Genomic DNA, 22891 nt, shown 5'->3' on the forward strand with positions numbered 1-22891 from the left:
TGAAGGCCCTGGCTGAATCCCTGCCCCTGGCACCACATCTTCTCCAGCCTCCTCATTGTCTGACTTGAGTGCCAGCTGCACAGGCTGCTGGCACAGCACCACAACAACCTCCTCGCTGTCGGAATCAGCTACCAGCTGCACAGGCCGCTGATGGGCCACAACAAGCAGTGGGTTGGATTAGATGACCTTCAAGATCCCTTACAACTCTGTTATTTAAATAATATTTTTTAAGGAATTCCTACAAAAGAAAGCTGTTGACCGTGACTCACACAGCACATTCTAGTAGACAACAACACAAATAATCTGGTGTATTGTTGGCGCCTTCCTCCTTAACCGTGTACTTTTCACTCTCCCAGAGTTCATTCTTTTTTTTTTTTATTTTATGATGATGATTATTATTTACAGCTTTCCCAATTACAAAGACAAGATGAATTTGTTACTGCTAAAGGCCACGACGAATTGACATTAAACTGTCTGTAATCCATGAGTGATACGGAGAGGAATTTATATTAAGGACGAGGCACATATACTCTCTATCTTCAGCAACCTTTCAGTGATAAAAAGGGGGAAAAAATATGGCAACCCTCCGTCTGCTTTACGAAGGCAATATCACAAAGCAGACGCACCTCCAATCCTTCTTCTCGTTGTCCGTTACCGTAAAATTAATGTCCGGATTAGAAAAGGAAAGAATTAGGTCTTTCAGTCAGCAGTTGCCTGAAACTCTTCGATTTGGGGTTTCTCTCTTCTTGTTCTCCAAGGCTACTCAAAATATTTACAAGATCCATCTTTGGAAGATGATGACTTGGGAGAGGTTTGGAATTGTTTCCAAGCCAAGATCAAACGCTCTTGCGGTCAAATAAAGGGAGCAAAGATGCACGTTTCTTCTCAAAATGTTTCTTCTGATGGCCTGTAAGGCAAAACTGTGGCCTGAGACCGTCAAGCATGGAAAACAGGAAATCCGGGCCGTTCAAATGAATATAAGGATTTATTGCTAGCTTAAGCTCTCTACAAGAATCTGAACTACTAATAGTCAAAGCAAATTGGTGGTAGATAAAAGTCAATGGAATTCAAGGAGAGCTGGAATTAGATCTTGTGTGGCAGCGGTGGGTTTCAAATTTGTTTTACTACCGGTTCTGTGGGTGTGGCTTGGTGGATGTGGCATGGTTTGGTGGGTGTGGCTTGGTGGGCATGGCAAGGGAAGGATACTGTAAAATCTCCATTCTCTCCCCAATCCAGGGGAAGGTTACTGCAAAATCCCCATTTCCTCCCAATCAGCTGGGACTTGGGAAGCAGAGAATAGATGGGGGTGGGGCCAGTCAGAATTTTTACTACCAGTTCTCCGAACTACTCAAAATTTCTGCTACCAGTTCTCCAGAACCGGTCAGAACCTGCTGAAACCCACCTCTGTTGTGTGGGCACAAAGGGACTCAAGACTATGACCTGCTTGACTCCTCCTTCAGGCTCAGCCTGGTCATCTCCTACAGAGATCTTGTTATCTGAAGGACCTCCTCTTCTGCAGGTGCTTTCCAGCCAGTAAGAGTCATCAGAGTGGACCTGTACCAGGTCCCCCCTTGTCAACTGTAGACAACCAGACATACGCTTGAAGAGTCCAATTAACTGTTTATTCCTCAAGCTATACACAGGAATCTTCTCAGACTGACGGTTTGCACTTGGATGAGACTAGATAAGGTTCAACAGCAATCAATAGAGGTTGGATTTTGTCCTCTTGGTATCATTATTATGATTATTATCCTCTGTTATTATGATTACTATTACTTAGTTGTTTTGCATGTGCACTGAGAGCTTATGCACCGGAGACAAATTCCTTGTGTGTCTAATCACACTAGGCCAATAAAGCTTCTCTTCTCTTCTCTTCTCTTCTCTTCTCTTCTCTTCTCTTCTCTTCTCTTCTCTTCTCTTCTCTTCTCTTCTCTTCTCTTCTCTTCTCTTCCCTTCCCTTCCCTTCCCTTCCCTTCCCTTCCCTTCCCTTCCCTTCCCTTCCCTTCCCTTCCCTTCCATTCCATTCCATTCTATTCTATTCTATTCTATTCTATTCTATTCTATTCTATTCTATTCTATTCTATTCTATTCTCTACCCTCTCCTCTCCTCTCCTCTCCTCTCCTCTCCTCTCCTCTCCTCTCCTCCATTCCAATCGATTCCTTGCTTGACAGTCCCTCTCCTATACCCTTTGATCAAACAGTGGGACCTTTTGGGACCTAGGAAACGTTCTTTCTTTGTTGCAGCATCTGCCCTCTGGAATGAGGTTCCCCCTGAGATCATGACATCCTATGCCATAAAAAAGACAGGATTTGGTGTGTGTGTGTGTGTGTGTGTGTGTGTGTGTGTGTGTGTGTTGTGACCCAGGCCCAAGTAGTTAGTATTAAATACAAACAGTTCGAAAACAAACAGACTTTATTAGAACAGCTGAGAATTAACTCATTTTCAGCGTAGTCCAAACTGAATTAAAGCAAATTTTTCAAAACACCATTCCTCAGTTTATCACTGACCTTGGGATAATTAGGCAAACTGCCAAAGGTTTTTCTTGGCAAAAGTTCAGAAGCAGAAGACGCCGACAAGAAATGAATACAGTGAAACAAGAAGCAAATCTCTCAACGTTGTTTTCCGACAAAGAGGCCAAGAGCCGTTGCTGGTCTTTTAAGCCTTACGGGAGGAGCCAAACATCTCTTGGCCTTACTCCTAAGTTGTCCTTTCTGCTTTATCTGCTCCTGCCTTCTGGAAGCTCTTCTCATACATGTACTAGGAACAGGCTCCTCCTGTTCCTCTGCCTCTCTACTGTCAGCCTCTGGAGGCTCCGGAGTCCGCACATCACTCCCCGATGGCCCTGGCCCCATCTCTGCCTCCGACGCAGAGCCCTCATCCGGGCCTTCCCCAGCCTCCAGGACTGGCCCATGTTCTTCCTCAGCCTCATCGCTGTCCGACTCCGCTGCCAGCTCCGCAGGCTGCGGGTGGACCACAACAGTGTGTGTGTAAGCAGATGATCTCTCGCATGGCTCAGCTCCAAACCCCAGGATGACCAATCTGTGAGTGGACAAATTTATTATTGACTGCAGCAGACCAGGGATTCTACTAGCTTAATGGAGGAAAGGAAAGAAATCCTATTTGTTGCTGCTCTTGTAAAACCTCTGGGGATCAAAAGCCGTTCTTGATCTCTGCTACAGACATCTCCCCTCCCCCTCCCAAAATGATACTAAGCTTATTTTACAGTCTTGGCCAGAGCTGTTGCTCTTCCCTTCCTCACCACAGCAAAAAGCTCGCTTTGTTTATTGATCAAATTTATATAGCCGCCCATCTCATAAATGTGACTTTGTACAATCAAATCAGAATGATTAAAAAGCAAACTTGAAGAACCAGTAAACCATAAAGTCCTAAGGAAACAGATGGTCCTCGATTTATGGCCACAATTGAGCCCAACATTTCCGTTGCTAAGAGAGGCAGATTATTTAGGGAGTTTTGCCCCCATTTTACGGACCTCTCTTGCCTCAGTAGTTAAGTGAATCACTGGTTATTGAGTACTGCAGCTTCTCCATTGATTTTGCTCGGCAGGAGGTGGCAAAAAATGGTCACATGACCACGGAGACTGCAACCATCATAAGTACATGCCAGTTGTCAAGCATCTGGATTTTGATTATGTGACCATGGGGATGCTGCAACGGTCATTCTGATAAGAGGCTTTCTGATATGAGTTTTGAGATAATGAAATTTTTTTTTGAAGCACTGGCTTTCCACAGAGACATATATTGTGAAAGAGATGGACTGGTGCTTGGAACCATTGGAGTTTGGATTTTTTTAAAAAAACATTTTTTTAACATTTTCCTGGGCTCCAAGATCACCGCAGATGGGGACTGCAGTCAAGAAATTAAAAGAGGCTTGCTCCTGGGGAGGAAAGCTATAGCAAATCTAGATAGCATACTAAAAAGCAGAGACATCACCCTGCCAACAAAAGTGCATATAGTCAAGGCGATGGTTTTCCCACTTGCAATGTATGGCTGTGAAAGTTGGACCATAAGGAAGGCTGAGCGCCAAAGAATGGAGGCCTTTGAACTCTGGTGCTGGAGAAGACTCCTGCGAGTCCCTTGGACTGCAAGGCGATCCAACCGGTCGGTCCTAGAGGAGATCAACCCTGACTGCTCTTTAGGAGGCCAGATCCTGAAGATGAAACTCAAATCCTTTGGACACCTAATGAGAAGGAAGGACTCCCTGGAGAAGAGCCTAATGCTGGGAACGATGGAGGGCAAAAGAAGAAGGGGACGGCAGAGAACGAGGTGGCTGGATGGAGTCACCGAAGCCATCGGCGTGAGCTTAAATGGACTCCAGAGGATGGTAGAGGACAGGAAGGCCTGGAGGAACATTGTCCATGGGGTCCCGATGGGTCGGACACGACTTCGGAACTAACAACAACAAACATGGAGTAAAAGACCTTCAAGGTCCCTTCTAACTCTGTTTGTGTAAAAAAAAATAAAATCTACAGTCTATCCCGATGCCATGCCACCGAGACTAGATTTAATACCAGGTGTGCTTTCTGCAAATGAAATAAATAAATAAATAAATTGATAGTTCTCTGAGGGTCTGTCCCCAAGATGCAAAATTCCAATCTTGAATGATTTTCCTGGAGGCTGAAAGATGAATTATGGAACGGAGAGCTTTCCGTGGGTCAGATATGTAGGCACTGAGTAACACCTGGGACATTCTCTGAATTTGTAAATCTTCTTTCGATTTGGCTGTGTCTTCTCCTGTGGAGCCAAAAAAAAAAAAAAGAATGGAGCTGTTTTTCTCACCAAGAAATGGAAATTTTAAAGGCAATGTCCCAGTGGTGGGTTTCAAATTTTTTTTACTACCGGTTCTGTGGGTGTGGCTTGGTGGGCGTGGCTTGGTAGGCATGACAGGGGAAGGATACTGTAAAATCTCCATTCCCACCCCACTCCAGGGGAAAGTTACTGCAAAATCCCCATGTCTTCCCAATCAGGCGGGGCCAGTCAGCATTTTTACTACCGGTTCTCCGAACTATTCAAAATTTCCGCTACCGGTTCTCCAGAACTGGTCAGAACCTGCTGAAACCCACCTCTGCAATGTCCGGTTTTCAGCAAAATTCCAGCTTCTCGGGCAGATTTCATCATCGTTGATGAACATGAAACATATTGTGTTTTTTAACAGGCATTCGGGCGAACGGCTTTCGAAAATGAAAATTGTAATAAGATAAAGTACAGGCAATCAATCCTCCACTCACAACCATAATTGAGCCCCAGATTTATGTCGCTAAGTGAGAAATTTGTTAAGTGGGTTTTGCCCCATTCTACGGCTTTTCTTGCCACGTGAATCACTGGGGTTGTTAAATGAGTAACACAGTTGTTAAGTGAATCAGGCTTTCCCATTGACTTTGATTGTCAGAAGGTCGCCCCCGGGTCACTGCGACCGTCATAAATATGAGTCAGTGGCCAAGCGCCTGAATTTTAATCACGTCACATTGGGATGCTGCGGCAGTCAAAAGTGTGAAAAGCAGCTGCGAGTCCCTTTTTTCAGTGGCATCGTAACTTCGAATGGTCGCTAAATGAACCGTTGTAAGTCCAGGACGACTTGTATTTGTTTTCCCTCTTTTTACCCCTGAATTTCCCAAACCAAGATTCCCAGATGTCAGTACTAATTGACTCATTCAATTATGTCAGAATTAAGCTGCCATTTTACACATGGCCAATTTACAACGGAATACAAATTAAATCACTGTGGTTTGATGGCACTGGCTGGCTCACCAGAGGATTACAGCAAAGGACATAAAAAGTTGAGGGCAGCAGATGAAGCTCGCGTGGGATGAAAAATCGTTAAATCTATCGGTCTTCCTGCCTTTTCTTTCAGATCGGGAAAATGGATCCGGTCATTGGTTCGACTGTCAGGACCGATTTTAACGATCTGCTCTTGATGATGGTCCTCAAACCGGAGTGACTCAAAAATGCAACCAGCCGTTATAAATTGATCTTTAGGAGCCTTATCAGTTCTGCTTGCTAATGAAGTGTTCTGGTTCCTGTCCAGCTTGCAAATCGCTGATGAGCTGTATCGGTAATAATAATAATAATAAAAAAAAAGCCATTCAAAGTTTTTGCTCCGATACAAAATACAGTCTCTCTAATTAGAACACGGAACATAGAATAATAGGGTTGGAAGGAACCTTGGAGGTCTTCTAGTCCAACCCCTTTCTCAAATAGACTCTATACCATTTCAGGCAAACGGTTCTCTATAGAAGAACAGGCAGAGCCTGCAGGTGGAGTTAAACGAGTCATCAGCTTAGAATCGTTATGTTCCCACAAAAGATCTAAGTGCAACCCCTCTTGAATTTTGTTGACTTTATCCGATTAGAACATTCCAACAATAGAGTTGGAAGGAACCTTGGAGGTCTGACAGTCCCACCGGAAATTGACAAATGGGCTGTTTCTGGCCTCCAGAGGGCCTTCGGGGGTGGTAGGGAAGGCCATTTTTGCCCTCCCCAGACTCCTAGAAAGGCTCTGGAGGCTGGGGACAGCAAAAAAGAGGCCTACCATGCCACTGCGTGCCAGGAGCGGGGGGAGCGGGCAGGGTCGCATGTGCATGCGCGGGTGCAGGTGCATAGAATTATGGGTGTTGGCACATGCGCGCACGACCCCCGCTCCTGACACGTGATGGCAAAGTGTGCCTGCGTGCATCGGGAAGATGATCTCCTGGTTTCTGACATGCACATGCACACCGGCCACCTGGACTTCTGCCTTCTGACTCGTATGCGCGTGCTCCCGTTTCGGCAGTTGGTGCCGAAAAGGTTCACCAACCCTGGACTAGGATGCTATCACAGGTCATCCCAGAAGTGTCCACAAGGGAAGGACATAAAAAAATAAAGATGGTGGCCATGGGTGCACCATCTGAGCCCCGCCCCTTTTTACACAGGTCATGTTTTTCGGATCCTCCTAGAGATTCCTCCCCACAAGAGTACATTTGACAATTGCATGTGTAAAGTTGTGCTGTCTGGCTGCCAGGTGGAAGTGTTGTGGTCCGCCAGCAGCCTGTGAAGCTGGCAGCGGAGTCGGACAGCGATGAGGCTGAGGAAAAACATGGGCCAATCCTGGAGGCTGGGGAAGGCCTGGATGAGGGCTCTGCATCAGAGGCAGTGATGGGGCCAGGGCCATCGGGGTGTGAGCTGTGGACTTCGGAGCCTCCAAAGGCGGACAGTAGAGAGGCAGAGGAACAGGAGGACCCTGTTCCTAGTGCACGTATGAGAAGAGCTGCTAGAAGGCAAGAGCAGCTCAAGCAAAGAGGACAACTCAGGAGTAGGGCCAAGAGATGATTGGCCCCTCCCATAAGGCTTAAAACAGACCAGCAATGGCGTTTGGGCTTTGCCGGAAAACAACGTTGGTAGCTTTGTCGTCTTCTTAGTCTACGTATTTATTTTTGTATCTGTGACTTCTGAACTTTTGCCAAGAAAGGCCTTTGGCAGTTTGCCTAATTGGACCAAGGTTTGCGATAGGACTGAGGAATTTGTGTTGGGAGGAACTTGCTTTAATTTAAGTGAACGACGCTGGGAATGAAGTCATTCTCAGCTGTTCGAATAAAGTGTGTTTGTTTTTTCACGGACTGATTTTCCTACTACTTACTTGGGCCTGGGTCACAACAGGAACACGATCAGGAGTGGAATTCACTTACCTTCGCTACCGGTTCGCAAATGTGAGCGCATGCACATGAGCCTTCCGCGCATGCACGGAGGGTCAAAAATGGGACGTGATGACATCCCGCCTGGTGGGCAGAGCCTCCCGCAGCTGCCGCTACCAATTCGCCCGAACCGGATAGAACCGGCTGAATTCCACCACTGAACACAATCTATATCTCATCTTCGGCTGGTCTACCAGTCACTATAGAACTTCCACTATAACGAGACTTGGTTTATGTTCACTTATTGCATGAGCATCAAAACAGTGAAAACTGTTCAGAATGGGGGAGGGGGTATCTCGCGGTTCCCTCATTAATAACTCCTGGAGGTAATAAATAAATAAATATTATTATTTGCAAAAGGGAGAGATTACTACCTCGCATTAAATGTCCTAGCCGTAAATGTGCCACTCGCTATTGATTTTGATTGGATGTACGCCGAGATAAAATATAATTAGGGTGCTAATTTTAGTTAAGCCTGCCATTTCGGATTCTATCCTTTCTTCATTTAGTTACAGGGATCGAGTTGGACTCTCTGGGTGATACTAAAAATGCGAGTTGGTTGGCAGAGCGTTAATAAATGATTCATCCGGAGTCGAAAATAAGCATATACGGGGCGACCCTAGCAGTCAGTTTGGAGTGGGGGGTTGGTGGCAGACATTGTGCTGAAAGCTGAAATAACTGTGAAACCTGAATTGGATGGCTTGCTAAAAGTACAGGGAATACAGGAAGTCCTCTTTCTTTCTTTCTTTCTTTCTTTCTTTCTTTCTTTCTTTCTTTCTTTCTTTCTTTCTTTCTTTCTTTCTTTTTCTTTCTTCCTTCCTTCCTTCCTTCCCTCCCTCCCTCCCTCCTTCCTTCCTTCCTTCTTCCTTCCCTCCCTCCCTCCTTTATCTATCTATCTATCTATCTATCTATCTATCTATCTATCTATCTATCTATCTATCTATCTATTTATCTACCATCTATCTATCTCTATCTATCTATTTATCTGTCTCTATCATCTATCTTCATGTCTGTCTATCTATCAATCATCTCTATCTATCTATCTATCTATCTATCTATCTATCTATCTATCTATCTATCTATCATCTATCTATCTATCATCTATCTTCATGTATATCTGTCTGTCCGTCTGTCTGTCCATCCATCCAGGGTGAAATTCACTTACCTTTCCCTACGGGCTCACAAATGTAAGCGCATGATGTGCATACTATGCTTGTACATGCCTCCTCCACACATGCACAGAGCCTTTGGTGCATGCGCAGAGGATCAAAACACGGGGGCGTGATGATGTCCGGGTAGGTGGGCAGAGCCTCCCACCGCTGGCGCTACCGGATCACGCAATCCGTTTAGATCTGGCTGCATTTCACCACTGCCATCCATCCATCCATCCACCCATCCATCCATCCATCCATCCATCCATCCATCCATCCATCCATCCACTGTGTTTCCCCGAAAATAATTTTTGCTCCAAAAGACGCATTAGGGCTTATTTTCTGGTTAGGTCTTATTTTGTGGGAAATACAGTACTAAATGCACCCATCTGGCTGACAATCTTAACTGGGGCTTATTTTGGGGGTAGGGCTTATATTACAAGCATCCTGAAAAATCATGCTAGGACTTATTTTCCGGTTGGGTCTTATTTTTGGGGAAACAGGGTATCTATCTATCTATCTATCTATCTATCTATCTATCTATCTATCTATCTATCTATCTATCTATCTATCTATCTATCTATCTAAAGATTTACTGCCTGCCCATCTTACGACAGGTTATTTTCCGGTTGGGTCTTATTTTTGGGGAAACAGAGTATCTATCTATCTATCTATCTATCTATCTATCTATCTATCTATCTATCTATCTATCTATCTATCTATCTATCTATATCTATCTAAAGATTTACTGCCTGCCCATCTTACGACAGGGTAACTCTGGGCAGCTTACAGTCACAAAAAATGAATCTATACATGCACATACTATACATAAATTAAAACCAAACATTAAAATCTAAGGACATGTGGGGAGGACGGGCGTGGAATAAGAGGGAGGTGGGAAATTTTGTTGCACGATCAACCACCTTCACTCTGCTTTTCCCTCGTTGGGACCTCAGGCCAACTGGTGGAGCCAGCACTTGAGATCCTTATGAAAGGCTGGGAAAGTTGGAGCCAAGTTCACATTGGAAGGCAAGATGTTCCAGAGGGCAGGAGCAACAACAGAGAAAACCTTCCTCCTGGACCCTGCCAGCCATGCTTCTTCTGCTGGCATGAGTGGGACAGGCCAATGCCATTGGGATAAGATGCTCCTTCAAGTAGCTGGGACCCGTGTCATGAAGGACTTTAAAGATGATCACCAACACTTTGAATTGAACCCGGAAGCAGACCGGTAGCCAGCGCAGCTCACGGAGTAGTGGTGTTACAGGGGCTAATCTTGCCCCCCTCCTCAAATTGCCCATACTGCCACACTCTGCACTAGCTGTAGATTCTGGATGCTCTTCAAGGGTCGCCCCATGTAGAGCGCAATACAATAGCCCAACCGTGAGATGATCAGGGACTGAACGACAGAGCGCAGCAAATCCTGATCCATCATTTTGCAACTGAGGGCCTTCCTTGGGCAGCTTCTTCCATTTCCTGTTCCCATAGGGTACCACTCCATTCCAGATTGCATCTTGGCAAAGTGAGGTTTTTATTTATTTATTTATTTTTGAAGGAACAGAGCAATGAATTATTAACCCTGCTGTGTTATATTTTTTGTTTAAATTTTATTGGCTGTGGAAACGGGTAGATGCATCCAGCCAACTGTACTGGCAAGTCAACAAAACATCACACGGGGGAAATATTAAAAGCTTTAAGTTGGCTGTAGAGAAGTGAGACCATCCAATTTTGAAAGCCGAGCGTTTGTCTTCGAAATGGAAGAACTTCAACAGAGATAAATTCCTCTAGCTAAGTTTGTTGCTGTCCCCAAATCTTTGGCTATTAATCCTGGCTTGGTTTTGACACTACTGGGGATTTTGGCTGAATCAGATCAATTTATGCCATTGTTGTGTTGCAAAAAAATAAATAAATAACCCCACTCTGTCCAATGTACGTATTGGCTTATGATCTTGGCTGTCTGCTGGGGGAGGAAAAACATTACATTGATTTATGATCTCTGCTGGTCGTGGAGATGGCAGTGACACATCTCCGCTCTCAGGAAGGGTATCAGTTTTGAGAGATTCGTAATTTAAGGTGTACGTGTTAAATACTGAACCTTTCGGTACTGAATCTTGGAAAGAGAAGAAATGAGGAATTGGTTACATGCTATTCAGTGGTGGGTTTCAAATTTTTTTACTACCTGTTCTGTGGGCGTGGCTTGGTGGGCGTGGCATAGTTTGGTGGGCGTGGCTTGGTGAGCGTGGCAGAGGAAGGATACTGTAAAATCTCCATTCCCTCCCCAATCCAGGGGAAGGTTACTGCAAAATCCGCATTTCCTCCCGATAAACTGGGACTTGGGAGGAAGAGAATAGATGGGGGCGGGGCCAGCCAGAGGTGGTTTTTGCCGGTTCTCCAAAGTACTCAAAATTTCCGGTACCGGTTCTCCAGACTAGAAGACTTCCAAGATCTTTTGTAATGCTCCCATTCCATGATTGTAAGTACCAAGGACTTTCTCTTTCAAGCCAAGGTTGGGTAACATTTGAGTGGGGTGGTCTGAAGATTCCTGAATTAGTACAGATAGATTAGAAGACCTCGAGGTCTCTTCTCATGCTCTCATTCCATTTATTGTGAGTGGCCCAGACTTTCTCTTCAAGCTGGGAGATTGCCTGCGCAACATTTTTTTTCAGTGGCTTATCCATGACACAGAATTACAACTGAATCCCCTTATAAGACCTAAAGAGCCTTCTAGATATTTTGGCCTGTAGTTCAAATCAAAGCTGATAATCAAAGGCCTATGGGAGCTGTGGTCTAAACATCTGGAGGGCATCCGGTCTCTTATTTTTGCTCTAAACAGACAAGCCTGTCAAAGACGAGACTGAATAAGAAACACTTGCCTTATGGGTGAGATTATCTGGTAATTAAAAAGTCAACCAATTTGAGTTAAGGGTGTGGATTAATTAGCTCGATCACCAGCAAAACGCATTTGCCTCGTAATTGCTTTTAATCCAGGCTGTGCAGATTTCATTGTTTCTCCAAAGCTTGTCTGAATGAAATCCCCGTTAATTATCCTCCAGCAGAACAGGCTCCGATTTCTTTGCTTTCCTTGTTATGATTTATCTTATTTGTAAACAAATTAATGTTTTGTTTTGCAGTCCAAGAAGCTGTGGGTTTGGAATATCCGCAAGTCGGAAACAAACAAACAAAAAAGACCTAGAGAGACAAATACACCCTATTTCTGAGATCGCTTTTATTTTGAGGTGAGAAGCAGGGGTGGGATTCATCCGGTTACAACCGGTTCGGGTGAACCGGTTGTTATGATTTCACACAGTTCAGACAACTGGTAAAATTGACGACCGGCTAGCATATATATTATCTTCCCTTCGCCATGCGATCCAGCTAATCTCCGTGCCTCGCCTCCACGCCTCACCTGTTCTTCTCATCAAAGGTATGCATGTCGCCTGCTCGCCCTTCATCTCGGGTAGGGGCCTAGGGACACGGCATTCTCTGGCTCCAGCCTTGCCCCGGAGCTGCCGCCCGCTCGCCACCCCCCCCTCTGGCCTCAAACTACATCCGGGTTCTTCTTACCTAAAGAGCTGCAACAGAGCTCTTGCAGCTGTCCCTTGCCGAGGCTCGCTCGCTCGCAGAGACGCTCCATGTGGTCTCCTGATCAGCAGCTGCTTCTCTCCGCTGCTGCTCTTGCTGGGGGAGAGAGCATCTCTTGTGCAATTTAGCAGCTGTGAGCCTCCGCTTTCCTCTAAATCCCATCTGGAAAACGCGCAGTACAGAGAAGCAGCATTCAACATGGCTGCTGTTTCTCTGTGCTGCACGCTTTCCGGATGGGACTTAAAGGAAAGCGGAGGTTCACAGCTGCTAAATTGCACAAGAGACGCTCTCTCTCCCAGCAAGAGCAGCAGCGGAGAGAAGCAGTCGCTGCCCCGGAGATCAGAGATGGAGTGGAACAGGCTCCGAAAGGCTGCTCGGCCAACCCTCATTGTGTGGCGGAAGCCTCACATGTGTGGAAGCCGTGTGCACATGCGCATGCGTGCGCACTCATATTCTGGGCGAACCAGTTCAGTGGATTGAATCCCACCACTGGTGAGACGTCTTCCTAAATAATGGTTGGCGGACTTGAATCGGGGCAAAGGTTTAACAATGTAGATTTGGGGGGTTTTTTGCAGCCCAACCCTGAGAGCTGAAATACCAATCGACGGGTAAGAAATGAAGGAAGCGCGGACATGTGAAATGATTTTATCCGCCTTGAGTTTCATCCGCTCTTCTCATCTTTTACCTGCTTTCTCTGCGCTTCTGAAAAATAGTAATTGCCATCCCACCACTGTGACTTAATTTGCATTCAGTTGTCAATTGGCCGGGCTTAAAATGGCATCTTAATTCTGACATCATTTAGGGAATCAATTAGTGTTGACATTTGGGGGCTTCCTAGGAAATTGGGGGGGGGGAGGGAGAAATGACAGCAGTGTTGCAGTATCTAAGGTGCTGACACAAGGACGAAGGTGGATCAATCTATTCTCCAAAGCACCGGAGGGCAGGATGGACAATGGATGAACACTAATCAAGGAGAGATCTAAGCTAGAATCTAACCTTATATGCCACTTCACAGTGCTTTACAGCCCTTTCTAAATGGTTTACAGAGTCAGCCTCTTGCCCCCAACAATCTGGGTCCTCATTTTACCCACCTCAGAAGGATGGAAGAGCTGAGTCAACCTGGAGCCCGTCAGGATTGAACTGCTGGCAGTCGGCAGAGATAGCCTGCAATACTGCATTCTAACCACTGCGCACCATGGAAGGAAGGAAGGAAGGAAGGAAGGAAGGAAGGAAGGAAGGAAGGAAGGAAGGAAGGAAGGAAGGAAGGAATATAGCAAGAGCACTTAGACTTATATATTGTTTCACAGTGCTTTACAGCCCTTTCTAAGCGGTTTACAGAGTCAGCCTCTTGCCCCCAACAATATGGCTCCTCGTTTTACCCACCTTGGAAAGATGGAAGGCTGAGTCCAACCTTGAGTCGGTCAGGATCGAACTGCCAAACTGCTGGCAGCCGGCAGTCAGCAGAAGTCGCCTGCAATCAGGGGTGTTATTCAGCAGGTTCTGACAAGTTCTGGAGAACCGGTAGCGGAAATTTTGAGTAGTTCTGAGAACCGGCAAATGCCATCTCTGGCTGGCCCCAGAGTGGGGTGGGAATGGAGATTTTGCAATATCCTTCCCCCAGGAGTGGGGAGGAAATAGGGATTTTGCAGTATCCTTCCCTTGCCACGCCCACCAAGCCATGCCCACCAAGCCACAGCCACTTCGGTAGTAAAAAAAAAATTAAATTTCACCACTGCCTGCAATATTGCATTCTAAACACTGCTCCTTAGCTCCTTCCACTGCTGATGAAATTGTTCCTAGGAAACATTCATCATCATCATCATCATCATCATCACCCATCATCATCATCCTCTTCTCTTTGTTCCTTTTATTTCTTCTCGGAATGCTTTGGATGCCTTATGAACTGAATTATCTATTATCACTTCTGGTTTCCCTGGGCAAAAATCTCTTCTCGATTCCTTCTTTGGATAAACAAATAAATTTTCAAACCGCTCTCTGCTGAAAAGAGGGCTTCCATCTCTCAAGGCTTAAACGAAATAAACTACATTTAAAAAAAAAAAAGAGAGGTTGGCTTTATGAGCGACTTTGAATTCCACGCCAACGATCTGGAACGACGTTTGAGCTTCCATCCAAAACCTCTTCTTTCCCACCACTCCCCCCCCTCTTTTTTTTTTTTTTAATGTTTGGATCGAGGCTTAAAATTCAGAGGCGATGCTATTTGTCCATGCTAAAATATAGATGAGATGCAAACCTTTCACGTGTTGGATGGGTGTGCTGAATCGTGAAACGCTTCGAGAAAACGGACAGCCATGAATATTCATAGAGACGATTGCTATAAATATAGAATCGTGGCGGTGGGTCGCGGGTTTACGGCACATGGCAAGGGTGAACGTAAACAGATCCTTCTCCTCAAACTACCTTTTAATAATCCAGCCGTTGCTTGAAATGAAGTGCTTGAGCTGTTTGAAAAAAACGAAAAATGAAGTGCCACTTATTGTAGAAGAGCCATTGGAATAGTACGTCCTGTTTTTCTTTTTACAATTGAGGGGGTGGGGGAGTTTCTCCACCCCGCCAAATCTGATGCTTGGTATTTGCTTAATAAAGGAATATAATACTAGCAATAGCAATAGCACGTAGACTTATATACCGCTTCATAGTGCTTTTACAGCCCTCTCTAAGCGGTTTACAGAATCAGCCTATTTCCCCCAACCATCTGGGTCCTCATTTTACCCACCTCGGAAGGATGGAAGGCTGAGTCAACCTTGAGCCGGTCAGGATCGAACTGCTGGCAGTCGGTAGAATTAGCTTGCAATACTGCATTCTAACCACTGCGCACCATGGAAGGAAGGAAAGAAGGAAGGAAGGAGGGAAGAAAGGAAGGAAGGAAGGAAGGAAGGAAAAGAAAAGAAAAGAGCAAGAGCAAGAGCACTTATATACCGCTTCATAGTGCTTTTACAGCCCTCTCTAAGTGGTTTACAGAGTCAGCCTCTTGCCCCCAACAATCTGGGTCCTCATTTTACCCACCTCGGAAGGATGGAAGGCTGAGTCAACCTTGAGCTGGTGAGATTTGAACTGCTGAACTGCAGCTAGCAGTCAGCTGAAGTAGCCTGCAATACTGCATTCTAACCACTGTGCACCATGGAAGGAAAGGAAGGAAAGAAAGAAGGAAGGAAGGAAGGAAGGAAGGAAGGAAGGAAGGAAGGAAGGAAGGAAGGACTCCTCCTCCTCCTCCTCCTCCTCCCCCTCCAATATCCCACTCCCTTCTAGCACTGATGACTAGTTGGGGGTAATGAAACATCTGCAAGAAAATAACCAATTTCAAGGACCCCACATTTCTCCTCCTCCTCCTCCTCCTCCTCCTCCTCCTCCTCCTCCTCCTCCTCCTCCTCCTCCTCCTCCTCCTCCTCCTCCTCCTCCTCCCCCTCCAATATCCCACTCCCTTCTAGCACTGATGACTAGTTGGGGGGTAATGAAACATTTGCAAGAAAATAACCAATTTCAAGGACCCCACATTTCTCCTCCTCCTCCTCCTCCTCCTCCTCCTCCTCCTCCTCCTCCTCCTCCTCCTCCTCCCCCTCCCCCTCCAATATCCCCCTCCCTTCTAGCACTGATGACTAGTTGGGGGTAATGAAACATCTGCAAGAAAATAACCAATTTCAAGGACCCCACATTTCTCCTCCTCCTCCTCCTCCTCCTCCTCCTCCTCCTCCTCCCCCTCCCCCCCTCCAATATCCCACTCCCTTCTAGCACTGATGACTAGTTGGGGGTAATGAAACATTTGCAAGGAAACAACCAAGCTCTAGAAAGACCGTGTCAGAGAATACGAGTAGACAAACATTGAAATGGGCTACACAATGGAAAGCTCAGGGCTGTGTGCAGATCAGATGGCAAATGGGGACGTTGTGGGCGGTCATGTGACTTCGAAGAGGAGCAGCTGCTTTATGAGAAGGTTTGACAATAAAACCACCAGTATCCCATTTTGATGTAATTTATTCAATTTCATATGCTCTTTATCCCATTTGCCATATGCCATGGGATATAAATGTCCTGTGTACATTCCGTGTGTTTTCCTCAGTTGACAATGTGCTGATCTCACATACATGGCTATAAAATAAATTAAAATCCAGTCCTAGCATTGATGGGGATATTTATAACAGAGCCAGTCAACCTTGACTCTCTTTCTGTTTTTGAGTGGCTCCAGTATTTCTTCTCAATTCTCCTGGCTTGAGAATCAGTTTTGCCGTTTCCCATCGGAGAGACACACAGACACACAAAAAATGTGTTTGCCCTCAAATATGCTGAACGGTGTAAAAGAACATAAATAAAAACTTCAAACTCCCACCAAAAATCCCGGGAAGCAAACAAGCAGAAAATCGTATCTCCGCCCACGAGTGATATATACTCTTAAACACTTTGCCTCTTTGCCACACTCATCACAGCTCCTGTCTAACAAATGGTTGTGTGTGTGTCTGATCTTGGAAGTTTGAAGCCAAGCATTGCTGAGGCGAGAGGATTTTGCTTCCTGCGAACAAAGGAAACCCATACCTGGTACACCAGAATGAAAATAAAATGAAGGCGAATATACGCGTCTCAAGTTAATCTCATCTAAAGTCCGCGTTCCAAGTAATACCCCCAATGAAATAACACTCCAAGGTTATAAGTTCCTCAAAGTTCCATTTTATTAGAGATGTCATATTGGCACATCTGGGAAAACCCAAATCTGAAAGCCTTGGTAGTACAGTGGTCTAAGGCACCCTGTTATTAAGCTGGTTATTAAGACCAGCTGCCTGCAATTACTGCAGGTTCGAATCTCGCCAAGGCTCAAGGTTGACTCAGCCTTCCATCCTTTCTAAGGTAGGTAAATTGAGGACCCAGTTGTGGGGGCAATAAGCTGACTTTGTATAAATATACAAAAGAATGAAGGGTATTGCTTAGCGCATTGTAAGCCGCCCTGGGTCTCCGGAGAAGGGCGGCATATAAATCAAATTTAAAAAAAAAAAAAAAAGCTTCCAGGTTTTCCCCACCCAAAGGAAAAGTCCCTGCCCAGCATCCACAAGTCCCTCACATGGTCCAATCAAAGCACCGTCCCAACTGGAGAGGCCTCCCAGTTCCAGCCTTCCAGGTGCAGGGCAAGATGTCCTTGACTCTCTGAGAAAGGAATGTTATTATGATTATATATATATATATATATATCACCCTGGCTCAGCGGTGAAATCCAAATTTTTATACTACCAGTTCTGTGTGTGTGTGGCTTGGTGGGCATGGCAGGGGAAGGATACTGCCAAATCTCCATTCCCTCCCCACTCTAGGGGAAGGATTTTGAGTAGTTCGGTAGTAAAAATTCTGACTGGTCCGCCCCCATCTATTCTCTGCCTCCCAAGTCCCAGCTGATCGGGAGGAAATGGGGATTTTGCAGTAACCTTCCCCTGGATTGTGGAGGGACTGGAGATTTTACAATATCCTTTTCCTGGAGTGGGGTGGGAATGGAGATTTTACAGTATCCCTCCCCTGCCATGCCCACCAAGCCACGCCCACAGAACCAGTAGTAAAAAAATTTGAAACCCACCACTGATCCAGTCCAGAAAGGCCTACATGAAGATATTAAACTATGATACCTCTGCCACAGGGGTGAAATGCTCCCAGTTCGGACCGGATCGCCCGATCCAGTAGTGATGGCGACGGGTGGTTCTGAGAACTGGTAGCAAAAATCCCTGCCCCTCCCCATGCCCAGCTGAGCCACGCAATCATCAGAGGCTTTTTTTCTTTTAACTTTTAAAAGCATTTTTTCTTCAGCCAAAAAAATGCTTTTAAAAGTAAAAAAAAAAGCCTCTGACGATCAGGCAACTCAGCTGGGATCATCAGAGGCTTTTAAAAGCATTTTTTCTACAAACTCTTCGACGGAAGAGGTTGTAAAAAGAAATGCTTTTAAAAGGCTCTGATGATCCCAGCTGAGTTGCCTGATCGTCAGAGGCTTTTTTTTTTCTTTTAAAAGCAAAAAAAAAAAAAAAAAGTTGGCCACGCCCACCCAATCACATTATCCCCCCCCCTCTTCACCAAGCCACACCCACAGAACCAGTAGCAACAAATTTTACATTTCACCACTGCCGTGCCAGGGTATTTTCTGCACAGATTTTTTTTTTAATGCTTTAAAACTTTTAAACTTCTTCTGACTATGAATCTGCATTTCACATTCAGTTGCAAAGGTTTTTTTTTTTTTTAATTGAAGGGTTGATGGATCCTTTTGATTGTTTCAATCTGCTTTTTTCCTGTTGGCTGTTTTTCATCACTATATTCTTTTTATTGATGATACATTATTATTATTACTTTTTTGACAAGAACAAGCGATGAGATTTAGCCGGGCTTTTAAACGTTAACAGTTTTATTATTAGCAGGTTTTTTTTTTTAAGTGCCTTGTTTATATCTTTCGTGTTTACAAGGTGTTTGTTAAAATATTGTTAGTCACCTTGTACATTCGACTGAACGATTGGCCTCACGAGACTCACCCTTCTAACGTTATTTTAACAGGCCCATCATATCACCTAAGGATTCATTTGAGAGTCTGATTAATGAATACGAATCTAATTAATTTGATATTTCTCATTTGCGTCTGGTATATTGGAGAAAGGCAGGAGGAAATTACAGTCTCCGAAATGAACAGAGCGGGAGTTAGAAATGCAAGCATCTTTCATCCAAGTCCTGAATCATTTGTGGAAAAGCAAAGAGTGAAATGATGAGCTCAGGAAAGAAGGGGAGAAAAGAAAAAAAAAATCCTACGAAATTAAGGAACAAAATGTGAAATAGGAAAGAACAAAGCTTCACAGTTAAATTAAATATCCAATTAAGCTATCTGCTTGGCTGCAAAATATCTTTTTGACAGATGATGAGTTCTAGGCAAGTCAAAAACAGTTCAGTGATACATCCGCACAAGGCAATTAAAGGAAGTCATTTATATTCTCGGCATGGAAAGTTGGGTATGTGCTGGAAAGTTTATTTTGGGTATGTGCATGGAAAGTTGGTTTATTCCAGTGGTGAAATCCATTTCTTTTTTACTACCGGTTCTGTGGGCGTGGCTTGGTGGGCGTGGTGTGGCTTGGTGGACATGGCAGGGGAAGGATACTGCAAAATCCCCATTCCCTCCCCACTCCTGGGGGAAGGGTATTGCAAAATCCCCATTTCCTCCCCAATCCCGGGGGAAGGATATTGCAAGATCTCCATTCCTACCCCACTCGGGGGCCAACCAGAGGTGGTATTTGCTGGTTCTCCGAACTGCTCAAAATTTATGCTACCAGTTCTCCAGAACCTGGTATAAACCCCTGGTTTATTCATTCAGATGGAACTGGCTACCTGATCATTCCATGAACTGGTTGGATGAAGTCAGTTGACTTTTCTTGATGGTCTAAAATTAACTTGTGAGACTTTTTCCAGAATCTCAGCCTTTAAATAAAATCTGTAGGAGAAGGATAGGCAGAGTCCGGGGGTGGAGTCAAGAAAGGAATCAGCCTGGCATCATTACATTCCCACAAACAGTCTTAAGTCCAACCCCTCTTGAATTCTGTTGACTCTTAATTAGCTCTAATTTAGTGCTCACAGTTGACTAGATTCTTGTGCAATGAGCAATAAATCAGCTTAATGGAGCTTGATATGCGGTCTTGATTCCTTGCCCCTGATAAAATCTAAAGCACGGCTAGCATGAAATCAAAATTTAATTTTATTCAGACTTAAATTTTAATTGACCTGAAACCATCATGGGTTCAGCATGGTGATTTTAAATATGTTGAAGGGTGTTTGCCATCTTCCACGTTAAACATTTAAATTTGATCGCATGGTACTCCTAAATCTCTTGTATACCTTTGGCCTAAATCTATCATCCCCAGCCTGGGGTGGTCCAGATGCATCATCCCTGCAGAGATACGATTGGCCAACTCCTTGATACTTTCCAAAAGTCCTGAAGATGTGATTTTGGACTCCAGGGTGATACGGAGTTCATCAAGCGGTTTGTTTGATTGTTATCGCCAAGGGACTGGAAATTATTGGGTTTTGTATTGGGGGTTTCACTTCTGTAAGTCGCCTGCAGTCACTGTGAGTAAATGCAGACATTCTTGTATTCTTTCTCTCTCCCTCTCCCTCTCCCCCTCCCTCTCTCCCCTCCCCCTCCCCTCCCCCTCCCTTTCTCTCCCCCTCCCATTCCCCCTCTCTCCTCCTTCCCTTTCTCCCTCTCCCCTCCCCCTCCCCCCTCCCCTCCCTCCCTTTCTTTCCCCTCCCCCTCCCCATCCTCTGTCCCCCCTCACTCTTCCCCTTTCTCTCCCTCCCTCTCTCTCTTTCCCTCTCCCCTCTCCCCTCCCCCTTTCTCTCCCTCTAACCCTCCCCTTCCTCTCCCCCTCCCGCCCCTTCTCTCTATCCCCTCTCCCCTCCCTTTCTCTCTCTCCCTCTCTCCCCCTCCCTTTCTTTCCCCTCCCCCTCCCCATCCTCTGTCCCCCCTCACTCTTCCCCTTTCTCTCCCTCCCTCTCTCTCTTTCCCTCTCCCTCTCCCCTCCCCCTTTCTCTCCCTCTAACCCTCCCCTTCCTCTCCCCCTGCCTCCCTTTCTCTCTATCCCCTCTCCCCTCCCTTTCTCTCTCTCCCTCTCTCCCCCTCCCCTCCTCCCTCCCTCTCCCTCTCCCCCTCCTCCCTCCCTCCCTCTCTGTGTCTCTCTGTAGTCAGCACCATGTTCTGCCTGCAAAAGCTGCTGGTTAAGGTTTATGCACATGTTGATTGAAAACAGCACTGATTGCAAAAGGTCTGCCCTACCCTAACAAAAATGAATATATTATTCATGAGCAAGTATTGACTTGTAGACAACTGCTGATGTGTTTTGCCTTCAATTTCGAGAGCTTTCATTTATCTTCCTCACACCTTGACATTTTAAAAGTCTCTCTGGGCCCTAGCAGCTCACACTTGGCTTCTCCTCATTGGAATTTCAGGTGTGTTTGACCTTGCCGGTAAGTCTGCCTGCTTTTATCAGTTGGAATCAGCCAGAAAGTGGCAATCTCTAAACGTTATTCTTTGCTGACTAATGTCCCTGCAGGTGGGAGCACTTCAGGGACCTTGTTGAGGCTTAGAAGCTAAGCAGGGTCAGGTTTGGTTAGTACTTGGATGGGAGACTTGTCTGGGTGGGAACCCCAGGGCCAGCAGTCAGGCTGGGAAATCCAAAAAAGCATTGTGGAAGAACAATATGGTCCATATTGTCATGAAGAAGACAGACTCAGCAGGAGACAAGGTCAACTTCAAGAAGCAAGCTCAGAGAGCACCCCTTTAGGAAGCGTGGACTTCAATTCCCACAATGCATGCATGGCAGGCTGGGGAATTCTGGGGATAGAAGTCTACGCATCTTAAAGTTGCCAAGTTGGGGAAACAGAAATAGACAAAGGAGGTGTGCAACCTCCTAGCAGTCTCTGCGTCTTTTTTTATAACAGGGCCGTGATGGCGAACCAAATTCAAATGCATTGCAAATCAGGTTCTGAAAGAGACCTGTTGATCCAAACTTGCAAGAGTGTGAACCCTTTAGCAGAGGCAAAACGTAGCTGTGTTGTGGCCTGCCAGCGGCCAGCAGATCTGGCAGAAGATTCGGACAGTGAGGAGGTTGGGGAGGAACATGGGCCAGTCCTGGAGTCTGGGGAAGGCTCTGATGAGTGCTCTGTGTCAGAGGCAGAGATGGGGCCAGGGCCGTCTGACAGTTGTCAGCTGCCTTTGGAGTCAGACATCAGTGAGGCAGATGAACAGCTGGAGCCTGTTCCCAGTGTACGCATGCACAGAGTTGCCAGATGAAGGGGACCGCTAAGGAACAAGGGTCAACTCAGGAGTAAAGCCAGTGTTGGCTATCTGTCAGGTTTCGAGGTCGTCTCAAATAAATTGCATTTCAAACAAAGTCTTTGATGAAAAACTCCCATTTATCAAGCACAACATTCTAACTCCGACTCCATCATAGCCAACACTGACTTCCTGACCCAAAACCCTCTCTTTCCTTTCCCCACTCCTCTGCACTCATTGGCCATCTTCCAAGTCACTCTATCCCTAATCTATTGCTCCAGCTCAAAGGAATTTCCCCCCTCCCATCCCATATCCTAGGGGATATTATCTCCAGGGAAAATAAGTAGGTGAAAAGTCAAACGTCCCTTTCCAGACGCCTCCGCTTCTCCTTCTTATGTCAGCACTAGAGTAAATGCAGCTTGAAGTGCTGACATCAGGTGGACGATGAATGGCCCCTCCCAGAGGGAATAAAAGAGGAGGGGAGCTTGCAGGAGACAATTAGTTCATTCCTGCATTCTTGCCAAGTATTGCAGCGTCTGAAAGATATCGGCCTGGCCACGCTCCAAGGTCGGTAATTGTGAACTATCTTGAAAGACTGTGGGCGAGGAAAGACTTTGCTGGCGAGGAATTCCCTGTAAATGAAATAAAAGAGGCTTATCGGGATGAGGACTCGGCTTCATGCTGCTGGGGAAG

General features: G+C 45.7%; 1 long non-coding RNA gene across 1 annotated transcript; it reads left to right on the top strand.

The window, feature by feature from the left end:
* Positions 1 to 1519: 1519 nt before the first annotated feature.
* Positions 1520 to 10750, top strand: LOC148112106 (uncharacterized). Its single transcript, XR_015729856.1, has 2 exons — positions 1520 to 1710; positions 9792 to 10750. It is a non-coding gene; the product is annotated as an uncharacterized LOC148112106 (long non-coding RNA).
* The last annotated feature ends 12141 nt before the right edge of the window (positions 10751 to 22891 follow it).

Source organism: Pantherophis guttatus, chromosome 14, assembly GCF_059756535.1.
Source record: "Pantherophis guttatus breed Tessera chromosome 14, ASM5975653v1, whole genome shotgun sequence".
Lineage (NCBI taxonomy): Eukaryota > Metazoa > Chordata > Lepidosauria > Squamata > Colubridae > Pantherophis > Pantherophis guttatus.